Consider the following 14,871-nt stretch of genomic DNA (forward strand, 5'->3'; position numbering starts at 1 on the left):
AAAATGTGTGATGTTTACCCCTTTCTGGCTAAATACAGCCTTGATTTCCAGTTCTTATTAGGGCTGAATTGTATTCCCCTCCCCAAAACTCATATGTTGCTGTCCTAACTCCCCAGGACCTCAGAATAAGACCCATTTTGGAAATTGAGTCATTGCCGATGAAATTAGTTAACCTGGACCAGATTCTCCTTTAGTCTCAGAAGGAACCAACTCAACCAACACCTTGATCGCACACTTCTGGCCTCCGGGGAGGTGAGCAAACACGTTTCTGTTTTTGAAGCCCCCTGGTTTGTGCTAGGTTGTTTCTGCAGCGCTCGCAAACTAATACAATCCCCAGTCAGCACAGACTTGGTAGTGATGTTAATAAAGCTCACTGACTTCTAATCCGAAGAGGCTTGTACTCCATAGCGACTACTTAGTCCTTACAACAAACCCACAAAGTAGCTGCTAGTATTGTCCTATTCTGCAGATGAGGGGCCAGGGCACAGAGTGGGGGTGTGACTTGCCCAAGGTCACACAGATGGGGAATGGAATATCCAGGCCCCATGGGCTGTGCTAACCACTGGGGTGCACTGCCTCGAGCTCGCATCTTTTCTAAAATTTTCCCCAAGGCCTAGGGGAGGGTCACAGGCACCTGACCTGCCTCTCCGTGAAAGGAACTTTAAGATAGTGCCAGGATCCAACGCTGGATCAAATGCCATGAGCCCCATTTCAACTGTTACATCCTAGTCCCAGAGGGACCTTCTGACAGAAGTCACAGCCCATGCAAAGCCTACGCTGGATGAACCTCTCATCTCAATTCCAGCCCTGGCCACCCCTCCCCCCCCCCCACCGGCCTCATCAATGACAAGGGGGCCGGGTCTTGTGTCCAGCAGCTCCCTCCCACGCTGGCCAAGCCCCGCGTTCTTCCCAGAATGCTTGGCTCTTGACCATCCCTTCACACCCACATGCATTTTCAAAGCCTGGGCCAGGGTTGATCTGGGGGGTGGGGTCAAGGCCTGCAGATCTCTCTAGGCCCAAGGGCAGAGCAGAGGCCAAATCGAGAGAATCACCGTATATATGAAAGTTTCCTAATAACTAGATCTTTCTCATCACGGCTCCTTTGGCAAAGGAGGGAGTTCCCCATCTCTGGAGGTAAGCACCAGTAGCTCCCCAGACAGGAAACCTCCTTGCCAGAGACTACTGAGAATCCCTGCTCATGCTGAGATCCCCTGCTCTCTGCTCTCAGTTCTGAGCCTTTGGCGATCTCATGGCTCAAACCTGTAATAATGACAAGAGTCGATGTCCCCCCGAGCACCAGGAATCTTGCAGGGGCTCCCCACCCATTGCAACCCTTTGAATCCTCAGACTAGCCCAAGAGAATGGCATGATTGTATTCATTATTATCCCCGTTTCACAGGTAGGGAACTGAGACAGCACCTAGTGAGGAATGCGCCTGAGGTTAGTTACATCGCATCGGGGCCAGAGGCGGGATTTGAACCCGGGAGGCGGGGGGGGGGGGGGGGGGGGGGGGAGGGGCTGGAATATGACATCATGGGCCTCCCTGCCATCCACTGTGCTTGGAGGCTTTGATCCCCAGGGTGTGGAACCACAGGGGCACCCCATCCTGCCATCGTCCCTGAAAGTCGAAGCCTTTCATGTTTTAAGACAAAGGTGGCCTTAAGAGCATCTACGAAAAGACAATCGTACTCTACCGACAATCTAGTGTAGACACCGACTGTTTGTATCCAGATAGACTGAATCAGTAGGGGGCTACTTAAAGATACAGGCCGCCCAAACGTGGGGCCCTGGGGTAACTCCACAGAGCCTTCAAGAACAGTGCCCAACTTACAGACGAAAAGTCGGAGGGCCACAGTGGCCCAGGTCACCCACAGGTAGCGACACAGCTAGGACTTGAGCCCATACCCGCATGACCCCCTTGCACAGGGCTCTTTCCCCAGCCCACAAGGACACTCCTCTCTCCGGCCTTGGAAATGCCGTCTCTGAGGAAGGGAGCAAAGGTGGCTGTATGGTCCCTCCATTGCAACCCGTCTCTGCTCCTTCTGTGCTCTGGGGACAATGCCCTAATGGGTGACGCTGACAGCTCCCAGGCTGGGAAGAGGCACATCGACGCACCGCCATGTGTGGTCAGCATAGAGGGAGGACTAGAGCACAGGACAGAAGTCAAGGGGGGGGGGCAGAGCCGAGGGCAACATGGGGCAGGGCAAAGACTGAGCCCGGGCCAGGCGGGGCAGAGAGGAAAGACGGACGGGACACTCCAGGCAGGGCTCGGACGCCCTGGCCGTCCCTGGGAGGGTGTCGTGGATTGTCTTGTCCCCCGGAAAAGTCACGTGTGCATTCCACACCCTGTGCGTGGGACCCAACTTGGAAAAAGGGACTGTGCAGATGTAATTAAGGATCTGGAGATGAGGTAATGAGGTGGGTCCCAGATCCACCTGGAGGTCTGGGGGGCATCAGGGGAAGGATCCCCCTCTCCCCCCAGGGACTGACTAAAAATCCCCCAAAAGGCCCAGCAAGGAAGTGCCACCAGCACACAGAGCCAAGTCCTGGGTCAGACCCCCCACCCCCCACCCCTTAGCTGGAATCCTCACTCCCGCTGGCAATTATTTTTATCCCGTGTTGCAGATGCGTGAACCCAGGCTCAGAGAGGCTTAGTGCTTTTCTGAGGTCACACAGCAAATCAGAAACAAGCCCTTCAGCTGAACCCAGACTCAGGGTTTGCAGCTGGGGGGCAGGGGGAGGTGGGAAAGAGCTTTTGAGTTTCAGAAAATCCCAGAGTGCAGGAAAGAGGCCTTAAGGGGCCTAAAGAAAAATTTGTTTGCAAATGAAATAGAACAACAGAAATTGTTGTTGTTTTTTTCCTTCTTACTGTTCATGGTCGTCATTTACGTGGGTCAATCTGGGATTTCTGTCACTTGCGCGGAGCTGGCCAGGTCTGGGGACCGGCCATGGCCACGCGCCTGGCTGCACCCTGTCCCCCTCCCCTGCACCCCACGCTCGGCATCTCCCCTCCCCCACCCCTGCCCCGCACGCGGCGGCTCTACAGCTCTTCCCGAGCCTGTGCCGGGCGCTCACCGCCTATCCTGTCCGGAGTCATTCTCCCCACGGGACAGGGAGCTCCCTGCGGGTGGGAACCAAGCGTGCAGGCCACAGACGTGTCCCCAGAGCCCAGCACTGCGCCCAGCGCGCTGTGTGCGCAGCAAGCACTTGGGGGCAGCTCACGGCCTCCAGGCTGGTCCAGTGCCCATCCACGCCCTCCTGGAGCTGCGGTCCCCTCCGATCCCGGGTCCCCCCTCGCTGCCGCCACCGTCTTCGCACCCCACCCCCAACAAATCAGCCCTGCCCCGGGGGCCACAAGAGGGCGCCCGTGAGCATTCCTCTGCCCCCAGCCTTCAGGGGCTCCCACCTCCCTGGGGGTAAAAGCCTCAGTCCTCTCCGTGGCCCCCAAGCAGGACCTGCCCTCCCCTACTCCTCTCTCCCCCTCGTTCACTCTTTCCCAGCCACACATGCCTCCTCTGTTCCTCCAACACTCCAGGCCCAGTCCTGCCCCAGGACCTTTGCATGGGCTGCTCCAGAATGCACTCTGCCAGATCTCTGCACGGTTCACTCCCTTCCTTCAAGTCTTGGCTCAGATGTCACCTCCTTAGTGAAGGCTCCTTAAGCACCCTGTTTAAAGTGACGGCCCTCAACCATCCGCTCACCCTGCTCTGTTTTTCCAGGGCCCTTACGTGCCGCATACAGGTTTCCCTCGCCATCCAAAAGCAGAGCGTTCCTGTGAAACTTTCCGTAACCCCAAATGGCATAAAGCAAAGAAGCAATTACCACTGGTTTATGTGGAAAACTTTTGAAGATTCCCAGACCCCCGAATTGGCCTCTCTTAGGCTCTTCTGATAGGTTAGGACACATCTTGCTAATGGAGGCACAGAATTAAACGAGGCAAGGCCCAGACGCTTGCAGACACAGTTCAGAGCTCCGGCTGCAGGCATGCCCGAGTGTGGTCCCGGGGAAGGCGCTCCGTGGGGCTGCCCTCGCTGCTGGGGGCTCGCACTGCCTCCATAAGCCTTCCCCGAGTGCAAAGCCAGCGTTGGGTGCTGTTTTAGCGTTTTGCCTTTTTTCATAAAAGCAAAAATCTCCTTCAGATTTCTTTCGGTTACCAAAAAAGGTACTCATGTAGGCCTTTCATGAGAGCAGAGGGAGTAGCATAATACGGACTTTCCAGGAGCAGAGGTTACCTGTATTATATTTATTTCTGTCTCCCCGCCTCCCCCAGCCCACTGAAATGTCCTGTCCACAAGGACAGTCAGTTTTTCATGTTTTTTTCCCCCCCAGGGTTCCCAGGACCTAAATAGTGCCAGGTACACAGTAGGCGCTCAATGAATACTTGTGGACTGAATGGATGTGTTTTCAAACTGACCTGCTCACATGGAGACAATCTCTCTGAGGGCAGCGACATTCGAACCCTTTTTATCCTTCCCCTTTCCTCCCCCACGCCCAGCACGGGGCCAATTCAATATTTCCTGAACACCTATTATGTGCCAGCTGTACTGTGGAAACAGATGCAGGAAAGACCCCCTTGTTCGTCTCTGATCGCCAACAAGGACCGCACCACAACAGGGCGAATCCCTTTGCTCCCAAGCCCCCTGCATGCCAGGCGGCCCACCTTCTTGGCCTTTAACCTTGGCTCTGGGATCTAGCGGCTAAAGATGGGCTCAAACCCTGCCCGATGCCCCCCTCTGCTGTGTGATCTTGGGTCACTTAACCTCTCTGAGCCTCCACTGCGGATTACGGAAGACATCTCCTTGTGCTGTGGGGCCACCCTTCAGCCACCACCTGCCCCCCACACCTTCTCTCCTCCCCCCAACCTCTTAGCCCCAGACTGTCCCCACTTTGCTAAGAACAGTGGGGCGGACAGCCTCTCCCGTATTCATCGCCCCTCCCCTCACTTACAAACCCACTGGCTCCTGTGCAGAGGGCATGACTTCATGCGCATGGCTCACACCCCTGGACCCCTCACCCCAGCGCATCATCTCTGGGGTGACCTTCTGCCTCCCTGGCCGGGCTCCTTAGCCTCCACTGCTGAAACCTCCTCTGCCCCAGACTTACACATGGGGGCTTCTCAGGCCTCGTCTGGACACACCCTCAGTCTCCTGCCCCCAGCCGTCTTGACTCCTCCCACAGACTCTCACCATTGCTGCACCACGGATCCATCCACAAACCACCCACCCATCCACCTGTCCATCCGCCTGTCCACCCATTCACCTGTCCATCCGTCTATCCCTCCACCTGTCCATCCCGTCATCTGTTTTCCATCCATTTATCTACTCGCCTGTCCAGCCACCTATCCACACATCAATTCACCCATCCACCTGTCCATCCATCCATCCATCCACCCACCCACTCACCCACTCACTTGTCCATCCATCTGTTCACCCACCCACCTGCTGTGTCCCAGGCACTGTTCTAGGCCCTGGGGACACAGAGGTGGACACAAAAGGCAAAAAGCCTCCACCCCCATGCTGTATTCACTCTAAGGCAGGGGGGAGGGGGGAAAGGGAAAAACAAATAGCATAAACACAAAACCTATGAGGAGTCTTCATTTTCACAGGAAAAAAAGGAAAGCAGGGAAGAGGGGCTTGGAGTGCTGGAGGGTGGCTGTGATTATAAATCATTTCTGCAGGGAGGCGGCACTGAGAAGGTGAAGGTTGAAAGGCAGGAGGAAGGAGGCATGTGAGTATCTGGGGGAAGAGGAACATTCACCAAGTAGGTGACATCTGAGCCAAGACCTGAAGGAAGTGAGAGAGTGAACTCTGCAGAGATTTGGGGGAACAGCATTCCAGGTAGCAGAGACAGCTGATGCAAAGGCCCTGGGGAAGGACCGACCTGAGGAGCAGCCAGGAGGCCCGTGTGGCTGCAGCAGAGTGAGCGAGGGGGCGAGAGGGAGGAGGGGCGGCCAGGGCGGGGATGGGGCTGTGTCCCCAAATTGCGGTAGAATATACATAACGTAAAATGTGCCACCTCAACCGTCTCTCCGTGCACTGGCAGCAGGCACGCTCACGCTGTCGTGCAGCCGCCCCCACCACCCGTCTCCAGAACTTTCCATGTCCCCAGACGGAGACTGTGTCCCCATGAAGCATGGACTCCCCGCCCCCTGCCCCACCCCTGGCTCCCACCGCCTGCTCTCTGTCTCTGTGGACGGGACGCCTCTAGGAGTGGGGTCACGCGGGACGCGTCCTTCTGTGTCCGGCTCCTGTCACCGCGCACAGTGACCTCCAGGTCCGTCCACGCGGCGGCAGGCGGGAGGACGTCCTCCCTCCCTGAGGCTGGGTCACATTCCGGCGTGCGGATGGACCACACCGTGTGTACTGACTTATCCACCAGGGGACACTCGGGGCGTTCCCACTTTGGTGCTGCTGTGAACACGGGCGTGCAAACAGCTCTCGGAGACTTTCAATTCTTCGGATCTGTCCTCAGAAGTGGAACGGTCGGGTCACACGGCGACTCCGCGTGAAGGTTCCTGAGGAACCGCCAGACGTCTCCCTCAGCGCTGCCCCTTCCCCCTCCCCACCCCCGGCCACGCTCGCTCGAGGGCTCCGACTCCTGCGCGAGTCCTGAGGATACTCTACTCGTCTTCTGTTTTGTTTTACAACAGCCACCCCGATGCGCCGAGAGGCACCTCACTGCGCTTCCTGCGTGTGGTTCCTGCACCCTCAGCCCCAGGACGCCCTCTCTGCCCCCCCCCCCCCGCCACCCATCACCTCCGTCCGTCTGTCCGTCCAGGCCAGCGCAGACATCCTGTCCACCGCTCAGAGCACTGCACTCCCTATGGACACACGCCAGGTTTCCATCCTGAATGTAGCAGGACTCAGGAAATAGTGGAGAGAGGGGGCAAGTAGGTGGGTGAAGAAATGAGCCCCAGCCCCAGCCATCCGCCTCGGGTCGCTCTAGATGATGCCAGGTCCCTTCCGGCACGCGACGAATTTGCCGTGTGTCCTGGGGGAGGTCTTCCCCCCTCTCTGAGCCTCTGTCTCTCACTGTGCATGAGGTTGCTCTAGGGCCCCCAGCCACGGCGGGGGGGGGGGGCGTCATCTGCAGAGGGTCAGGGACAAGGAGTCTCTCCCCTAGCGCTGGCCACACCTCCAGGCAGTTTGCCGTCCTCAGGAGCCCCTCAGAGGGACGGGGTGCAGCCATGACGGAAGGAAGCTCCATCCCACACTCTAGGACGCTCTGTGCCTTAGCTTCCCCATCGAGAAAACGGAGAACCCAGAGTCCATGTTCTCCAGATTCTGAGCTCCGTATGGGATGCTGTCCTTTCCCTGCCCACTGCCTTCCAGGGCTCTCACCTCACTCGGAGTAAAACCCACGATCCTCTCCAAGACGCAGGAGACCCTGAGCGACCTACCCTGTGTCCTCTCTGCCCTCCCTCTTTCCTCTCTCCCCTTGCCCTCTGTGCTCCAGCCACACAGGCCTCCTCACTGTTCCTCTCACAGGTCAAACTCATTCCGACCTCAGGGCCTTTGCATGTGCTGTTTCCTCTCCTGGAATGCCTTTCCCTTGGCTTCAGAATCACAGCTTTCTCATCTGTCATTCAGGTCACCTGCTCAGAGAGGCCATCTTTGGCCACCCAAGCTATCACCTTCCAACACACATCTTACTTTTATTTTCTTCACGGCAACTCAATCCAATCTAAATCTTACTTGTTTGTTACCCAATTTATTATCAGTTCCCCTCTCCCCTGGAAGGGTTTGTGTCCCTAGACCCCGGGTCAGCGCCTGGCACATAACAGAGATATGGAAAACAATTGCTATCTGACTACCTGACCACGTACTGAGGACACCTGCAACATGAAGGACATCACTCAGAGTACGTGCATTAATCACATTATGTAAGTGAACTCCAATTTCTGCAACTACTCTGGAAGACAGCTTTCAATATTCCTTCTCTTCTACAAATGAGAAGCCAAGACTCAGAAAAGATGAGGTGGCTTGTTCAGGATCACAGAGAAGAAGAAAAAAAAAAAACACAAACAGGAACAGAAACCAAGCCTGTGAGACCACAGACCTGATGGGTCATTCCCTTTCATCACGTGTGGAGGAAGGTGGCAAATGCTGGGAACGTAGCCATCCACCCATCCATCCCTCCGTCTTTCATCCATCCATCTGTCCATCTGTCCATCCCTCCATCCACCCATCCATCCATCCATCCCTCCATCCATCTATCTATTCATCCCTCCCTCCCTCCCTCCCTCCCTCCCTCCCTCCCTCCCTCCCTCTATCCATCCACTCATCCATCCATCCATCCATCCACCCCTCCCTCCTTCCCTCCCTCCATCCATCCACTTATCCATCCAACCATCCATCCATCCACCCATCCATCCATCCACCCATCTATTCCTCCCTCCCTCCCTCCATCTATCCATTCACTCATCCATCCATCCATCCACCCATCCACCCATCCATTCCTCCATCCACCCATCCATCCATCCATCCACCCCTCCCTCCTTCCCTCCCTCCCTCCATCCATCCATTCACTCATCCATCCATCCACCCATCCATACATACATACATACATCCACCCATCCATCCACCAATCCCTCCATCCCTCCATCCATTTATCTATCCATCCATCCATCGATTCATCCATCCCTCTACCATCCACCCATCCATCCATCCATCCATCCATCCATCCACTCACCCTCCATCCCTCCCTCCCTCCATCCATCCCTCCATCCATCCTTCCACCCATCCATCCCTCCATCCATCCACCCATCCACTCACCCATCCACCCATCCATCCATCCCTCCATCCACCCATCCTTCCATCTATTCATCCCTCCCTCCCTCCCTCCATCCATCCATCTATCCCTCCATCCATCCACCCACCCATCCCTCCATCCACCCACCCATCCACCCACCCATCCCTCCATCCCTCCATCCCTCCCTCCCTCCATCCATCCATCCATCAACCCATCCCTCCATCCACCCATCAATCCATCCATCCATTCATCTTTCCATCCCTCCATCCATTCATCCCTCCATCCATCCCTCCCTCCATCCACCCACCCATCCCTCCATCCTTCCATCCATCCACCCATCCCTCCATCCACCCATCAATCCATCCATCCACCCATACACCCATCCACCCATCCCTCCATCCATCCATCCATCCATCCCTCCCTCCATCCCTTCATCCATCCATCCCTCCATCCACCCATCCATCCCTCCCTCCCTCCCTCCATCCATCCATCCACCCATCCATCCATCCATCCATCCATCCATCCATCCATCCATCCTTCCATCCACCCATCCATCCCTCCACCCATCCATCCCTCCATCCATTCCTCCATCCCTCCATCCATCCATCCATCCATCCTTGCATCCATCTACTCACTTATCCATCTATCTGTCCATAGTGTAACCAGCCCACCCTCCCATATCCAACCATTCCCCATCCCCACCCCCCAACCTCTCATTCCCTCATGCCCTCATCCCTCCACATGTTCCACTTCCAAATAACAAACAAGACACAGTCCCTGCCCCCACAGAGCTTACATATCAGTGAAATCCCCATGACCCCAGGCCAACAGGACTATTGCCAGGTCAGTGTCTTCCCAACCCAGCAGCCCCTTCCTCTGGCACTGGTCGCCTTCAGTCCAAGGACAGCCAGTCTCCCTTGATGGCTCTCACCCTGAATCTTCACCTCCACAATCACATCTCTTTCTCTGCCTCCTCTACTCCTCTTCCCAAATGGGTCAAGACTCAGTCTGGGAGGTGGAACACCTAGCTATATTGCTGTGTGACTTGGGGCTGAATGCTACGCCTCTCTGAGCCCCAACCCATCATGTGATCCATGTGAGGGAGGGGAACTTGGTCCCTTGAGAACATAGGTCTGCTTCTTTGCATTTCTAGTTTCCCCACAGTGTGGGCTCACCCCAAGGGGAAGCTTCCTCTTTTTCCATCCTTCTGAGTAAGAAGCAGGCATATCCTGAATGAGGCTGGGAGGCTGGAAAGGGGCTGGTAATGGCAGGTGAACAGACATGAAGCGCCCTTTCCACCCAAGTCTGAATTCCTCCCCTGCTCTAAATTCTTCCATGGCTCCCCAGTGCCCTCAGTCTGGGATCACAGGCCCTCCGGGGTTCACCCCATGCTGACCCTCTGGCTTCACCTCTGGCTTCACCTCCCAGGTCCCACCTAATTCCTTGCCTCCTCCAGGTGTGCCCTCCACACCTCCAGGCCTCTGTAAACCCAGCTCCCTCTGCCCACATGCATGAGGACGTCTGCCTAGCTGACTCACAGCCATGCCCATCCCAGGGCCAGGAACACAGTCCTTGTTTCGGCGAATAAACAAATGAAGCACTTCCTTCACCGGGCAGGCTCCTATTCTCCTTTCAAAGCCTCTGTTCTACAGCCCCTCGTCCACACCGCCGGAGTTCCCAGGCAGAGCCCCAGATTCCTGTCCGGTTCCCTCAACCCTGCCTCCCTCCCTCCGACCCAGCCCTGACCACTCATTCTGAGTGCGAGTGCCTAGCTCTGCCTTGCCATCAGAGACCTTCTCATTTCTCGTGCCCAGTAGCGGCCCCAAAAGGCTTTCAGGAAGCGTTGGCCGAACGAACGAATGGGCGAGTAGGCATGGCCCTGCCTAATGGCCAGGCTTTCATCTGCCAATGTCAAGGGCGAAAGAGAGAGACGGGAGCCTGTGTCAGACACCCCAAGTGCCAGAGCCTCTCAGAAGAGCCCCCCGGGTAAGTCCCACAACAGAAGGGGACGCTGGGGCTCCCAAGACCCTTTGTTCCTTTCTCACCAGGGCAAACCCCCCAGCCCCCTCGCCAGAAGTTTCCAGAGGTAGCACTGCTCTGGGCCTTTGCACATGCTTTTCTCTGTGCCAGGAACACCTGTCCCCACCAACGGATCCTTCTCACCCTGTAGGCGTCAGCCCAGTCCCACGATAAGCCCAACTCCTCCTGACCAAGCATGTACTCTGTGCCCGGCTCGCGGTCCTCCCCTTCCCCACTGCTCTGAGCGTGAAAGCCCCGCTGTCTCCCGACCCTGTAGGCGAGAGCACGGTCTGCCAGTAAGACTAGAGAAACCAGATCATCTCAATGCCAAGCTCAGAACTGCTCTTTTATACTGACCACCTCCTCCAGGAAGCCCTCCTGGTCTCCACACCTGCAGGGGCAGGGGCTCCTCTGGGCTGTGTTCCCACCATCGCAGCCTGAACATCAATGCCTTTAACCTCCTCCTTCCTCACTGAGTCCCTCCTACCAGACTGGGCTTTGAAGGCAGGTCAGGTCTGGGCAGGGGAGGGTAATCTGTGTTGCCCAACATCATATCCTGGGTCTGGAACGGCGCCTGGCACACAGCAAGTGCTCAATGAATGTTGGTTATATGGGGAGATGCACTCGTGTCTTGTTCAACCCATCGTGAATCCACAGGGATGCCTGGTTGCACGGATTCCCATCTCCCCATGAACGCTGCACACAGTAGGTGCTTGGTCAACACTCTCTGCCCGAAGGAGGGCAGGCATGATGTACGGCCTGTAAGGCCCCTGTTAAATCGGGGAAGAACGGGCAGCTGGGGAAACTGAGGCACGGGGAGGGGCACGCCCAGATCAGAGTCAGGCAGCCGGCCCTGGTGGCCGGCCCCCAGCACCCCCCACGCGCCCGCCGTGCTCACAACTCCTCCCTCGGTGCCCCCGCCAGGCAGCCCTCCGTCTCCCTGGAGCTGGCGCGTCACCCTCGGAATCTCACGCCTCAGAGCTCAGCGTGCTCCAGCCTCCCCTCCTGCCGCGGAGTGAGCAGCTGGGGCTCCCATGGAAACCACAGGCCTCCACCCGGCCCCCCCACCTGCACCGGCCCCCCTCACAACCTCCGCTTTAAGACAAATATTGTCATTAACATGCAAATGCATATGTGATTACCATAAATGGGGGGCCTCTCGGCGGCGGTGGCTGCCGAGCCCTAGAGCCCTATCGTGGGAGCCTGCCCCGGGCGGGGTGGGCACCGACGCTCCTTCGGCCCCCATCGGGAGAGAGAGGGACAGCCCGGCCATGCCAGGCACCCCCGTGGGCCCCCTCTGCGGGCGCTGTCCCCTGGCCGGAGCCAGGTGGGGGGACATGGGGACACCGGCTGGTGGGAGCCCCCCAGTTCGGCCCGAGCTCCTGGCTGGGCTCCCTTTCTGGTCTGAGTGAGGAAGCGGCCTTGCAGCCTCCCTGCTCCCCCTTCTCCGTGGCTCTCCCTGACTCCCCCTCCCTGCCTCTCCCTGGGTGTGTGTGGTGGGGGGGGGGCTCCACTTGCCTCGGTTTCCCTCTCTGTCTGTGTGTCTGTCTCCTTTCCTGCTCTTGCTGTGTCTCTCGTGGTCTCTCCTTGTGTCTCTAAATCATTTCTCTGTCTGTCTCCATCCCTTATCTTAAAAACAAAACAAGCCAGCGCCCAAGGGCCTGCCCTCTTGCTGAGGACCCTGTCTTTCCCATCCTGCCCCCTACCCCGACACTCAGGTCCCAGAGCCTCCCCCTCCCCCGGCACGGCTGGACCTCCCACCTGTCACTTGGTCTCACGGGGACCCCACAGGCCATCAGGCATCGGGGTGCCTCATGCCACAGCCCCTTCTTCCCCAACACCATCTTTGAGGGGGGGCCGACTCTTGGCCTGGGGGGGGGGAACCTGTCACCACTCCATCACACAGATGTACTTTTGTATTCCCTGGGTTGGAGGGGACACAGGTGGGAGACAGTGAGGGCCCAGGCTCTGGTGGGTGTTTGGGAGCCAGTACTGACCCCTCCCGGCCTCAGTTTCCCTTCCATGTGAAATGCACTGATGCTCGCAAGCCCACCCCAGTGGCCATCCCTTCGGTGGGGGACTGAACAGGCCCCAGGTATGACAGTTAAGGATGAGATGATGGTCAGGACAGGGATGATGATGACCCATGCTGCTGTCCCTTTTAGCACCCCTGGTGTCCGTCGTCATGTCATGGGATCCCCTAGCATTCGGGAGCCCAGAAGGCTCTGGGGCTGGGGGGGGAATCTCTCCCCCCACCCTCACCCCCGCCGGGGCCACACCCCCAGCCCTCGCTGCTCTCAGCCAGCGCCAACAGCAGGCATCCTGTGCCCATTGGCTCCCCAGAAATGAAACCAGGGAAGTGTTGGCAGGAGGCGCCTGAACACCCCCTGTACTTCCCATTCATCACTCCGCCTCCCTTTGGCTGAGACCCAGAGAGGGGCAGCCACTGGCCAAAGGTCACACAGCGGAGCCATCATCCTAGCTGCTGGCCCTTGAGACCCCCTCACCTCCAGCTCCCTCCCACAGGTGAGGCCCAGCCAGGCCCAGCACAGGGGGTGTCAGGAGAGAGATCCGGTGTTGGAGGATGGGCGGGAGGAGACGTCCCCCTCCCCACCCCCTGCAGCCGGGGGCCCCTGGGAAGTGGAGGGTGGGAGCTGGGTGTCACAGACACCCGGCTGCCTAATTGTCACTCTTCTGGGAAAGACCCCGAGACGCCCCTAAGCCTAACAATCCCCAGCCAGAAAAAAAATAACCCGACATTCAAGAGGCCCTGCTTTGCCGACAGTGGGGGAAACTGAGGCTCCAGCCCAGGCGGAAACCCAGCCACAGTCCGTCCCTTCCCCTGGTGGGGGTGGGGGGGGGTGTCCAGGGGAGATTTAAAAATGAGCAAAGGGAGGAGGGCCACCCGGTGTGTGCACCCCCTGCACCCCATCAGCTTCCCTCACTCAGAGCCCACCAACAGCCTATCAGTCCAACATTTGGGGGGGCACGTGGACACCCCCTCCAGCCCCCATCAGAATCTTTCTAGAAATGGGCCCTTCGGCCGTACCGGGGGCGGGGGGCTTGTGCAAAGCGCCCTCCATGCAGCCATGGACCCCTTAGCTTGACTCATGGGCAAATGGGAGCCCTCTGCCCTCCTAGTTCACATAGAGGAATTCGATTTTCCAAGCTCCCCCCACCTTTTTTTTTTTTTTTTTTTGGTGATGGTTGGATTTGAAAAGAGGTGGGGGATGGGAGGGGTTTCTTTCCTCCCCCTAGGATACCAGCTGGAGGGTCTAGCTACAGTGACAGGCCCTGGGTCCATCCCACCAGACTCTCCCTATGGCCTGCCCGGGTCCATCATCCACCCATTCATTCATTCATTCATTCACTCATTCATCCATCCATCCATCCAACAAGCATGTATTCATGCTTCCCATGGCAGCCACAGAGAAGAAGGGGGACAACGGGGTCTGAAATAGGTCATGAGCCCCGCTCCATCCCCAAGGAGCCTCCAGGGTCCTGGCAGGGGTGTCCAGCACAAAGCCTTCACTGTGCCCACCCTCGGTCACCGACACCTGATGGGAGAGCCGTCAAAGCCACCGTCATTCAGACACTGGGCCCATGATCTGAGCCCAGGGCTGGGGCCACAGTCCCTGGGCGCCTCCTCCCAGCATCCCATCTGAGGGAGAATCAGGTGGGAGGGAGGTGGGCAGGCCTCCCCACCCCTCCTGCCTCCCCCACTGTGCTCCCGGGTCGCCCACGCCTCCCCCGTCCACCTTAGGATCTGGGCTCTGCCAGATGGACGGTCCAGGCTCATCGTCTTTGGCCTCAGACCTCAACACATTGCTAACAGGCTAGGCCAGTTTTAACTTGAGCCAAAGGTGGAGGCAGGGAGGGGGAGGGCAGAGAAATGGAGGGGGGATGCTGATCCAAACAGAGAGGATGGGCGGCGGGGGTGGGGGGGGGGAGGGCAAACCATAGCATTTTAACCACCCAGGGCTGGGGAGGCTGGCGCCCCCCCCCCCACTAGCCTGGCTCAGCTCCCTGATACCCCCACCCCGCTTTCTTTGTAGTTACCGATTAGCCCGGGGTCCTGGGCATCCGTGTCCCCTGCGGCTG

General features: G+C 57.9%; 1 protein-coding gene across 5 annotated transcripts in view; it reads right to left on the minus strand.

Annotated features, from left to right (window-relative positions):
• Positions 1-14,871, minus strand: part of CELF5 (CUGBP Elav-like family member 5) — a 47,796-nt gene that overhangs the window by 31,922 nt on the left and 1,003 nt on the right. The gene's annotated exons all lie outside the window — the stretch shown is intronic.

Source organism: Neofelis nebulosa, chromosome 4, assembly GCF_028018385.1.
Source record: "Neofelis nebulosa isolate mNeoNeb1 chromosome 4, mNeoNeb1.pri, whole genome shotgun sequence".
Lineage (NCBI taxonomy): Eukaryota > Metazoa > Chordata > Mammalia > Carnivora > Felidae > Neofelis > Neofelis nebulosa.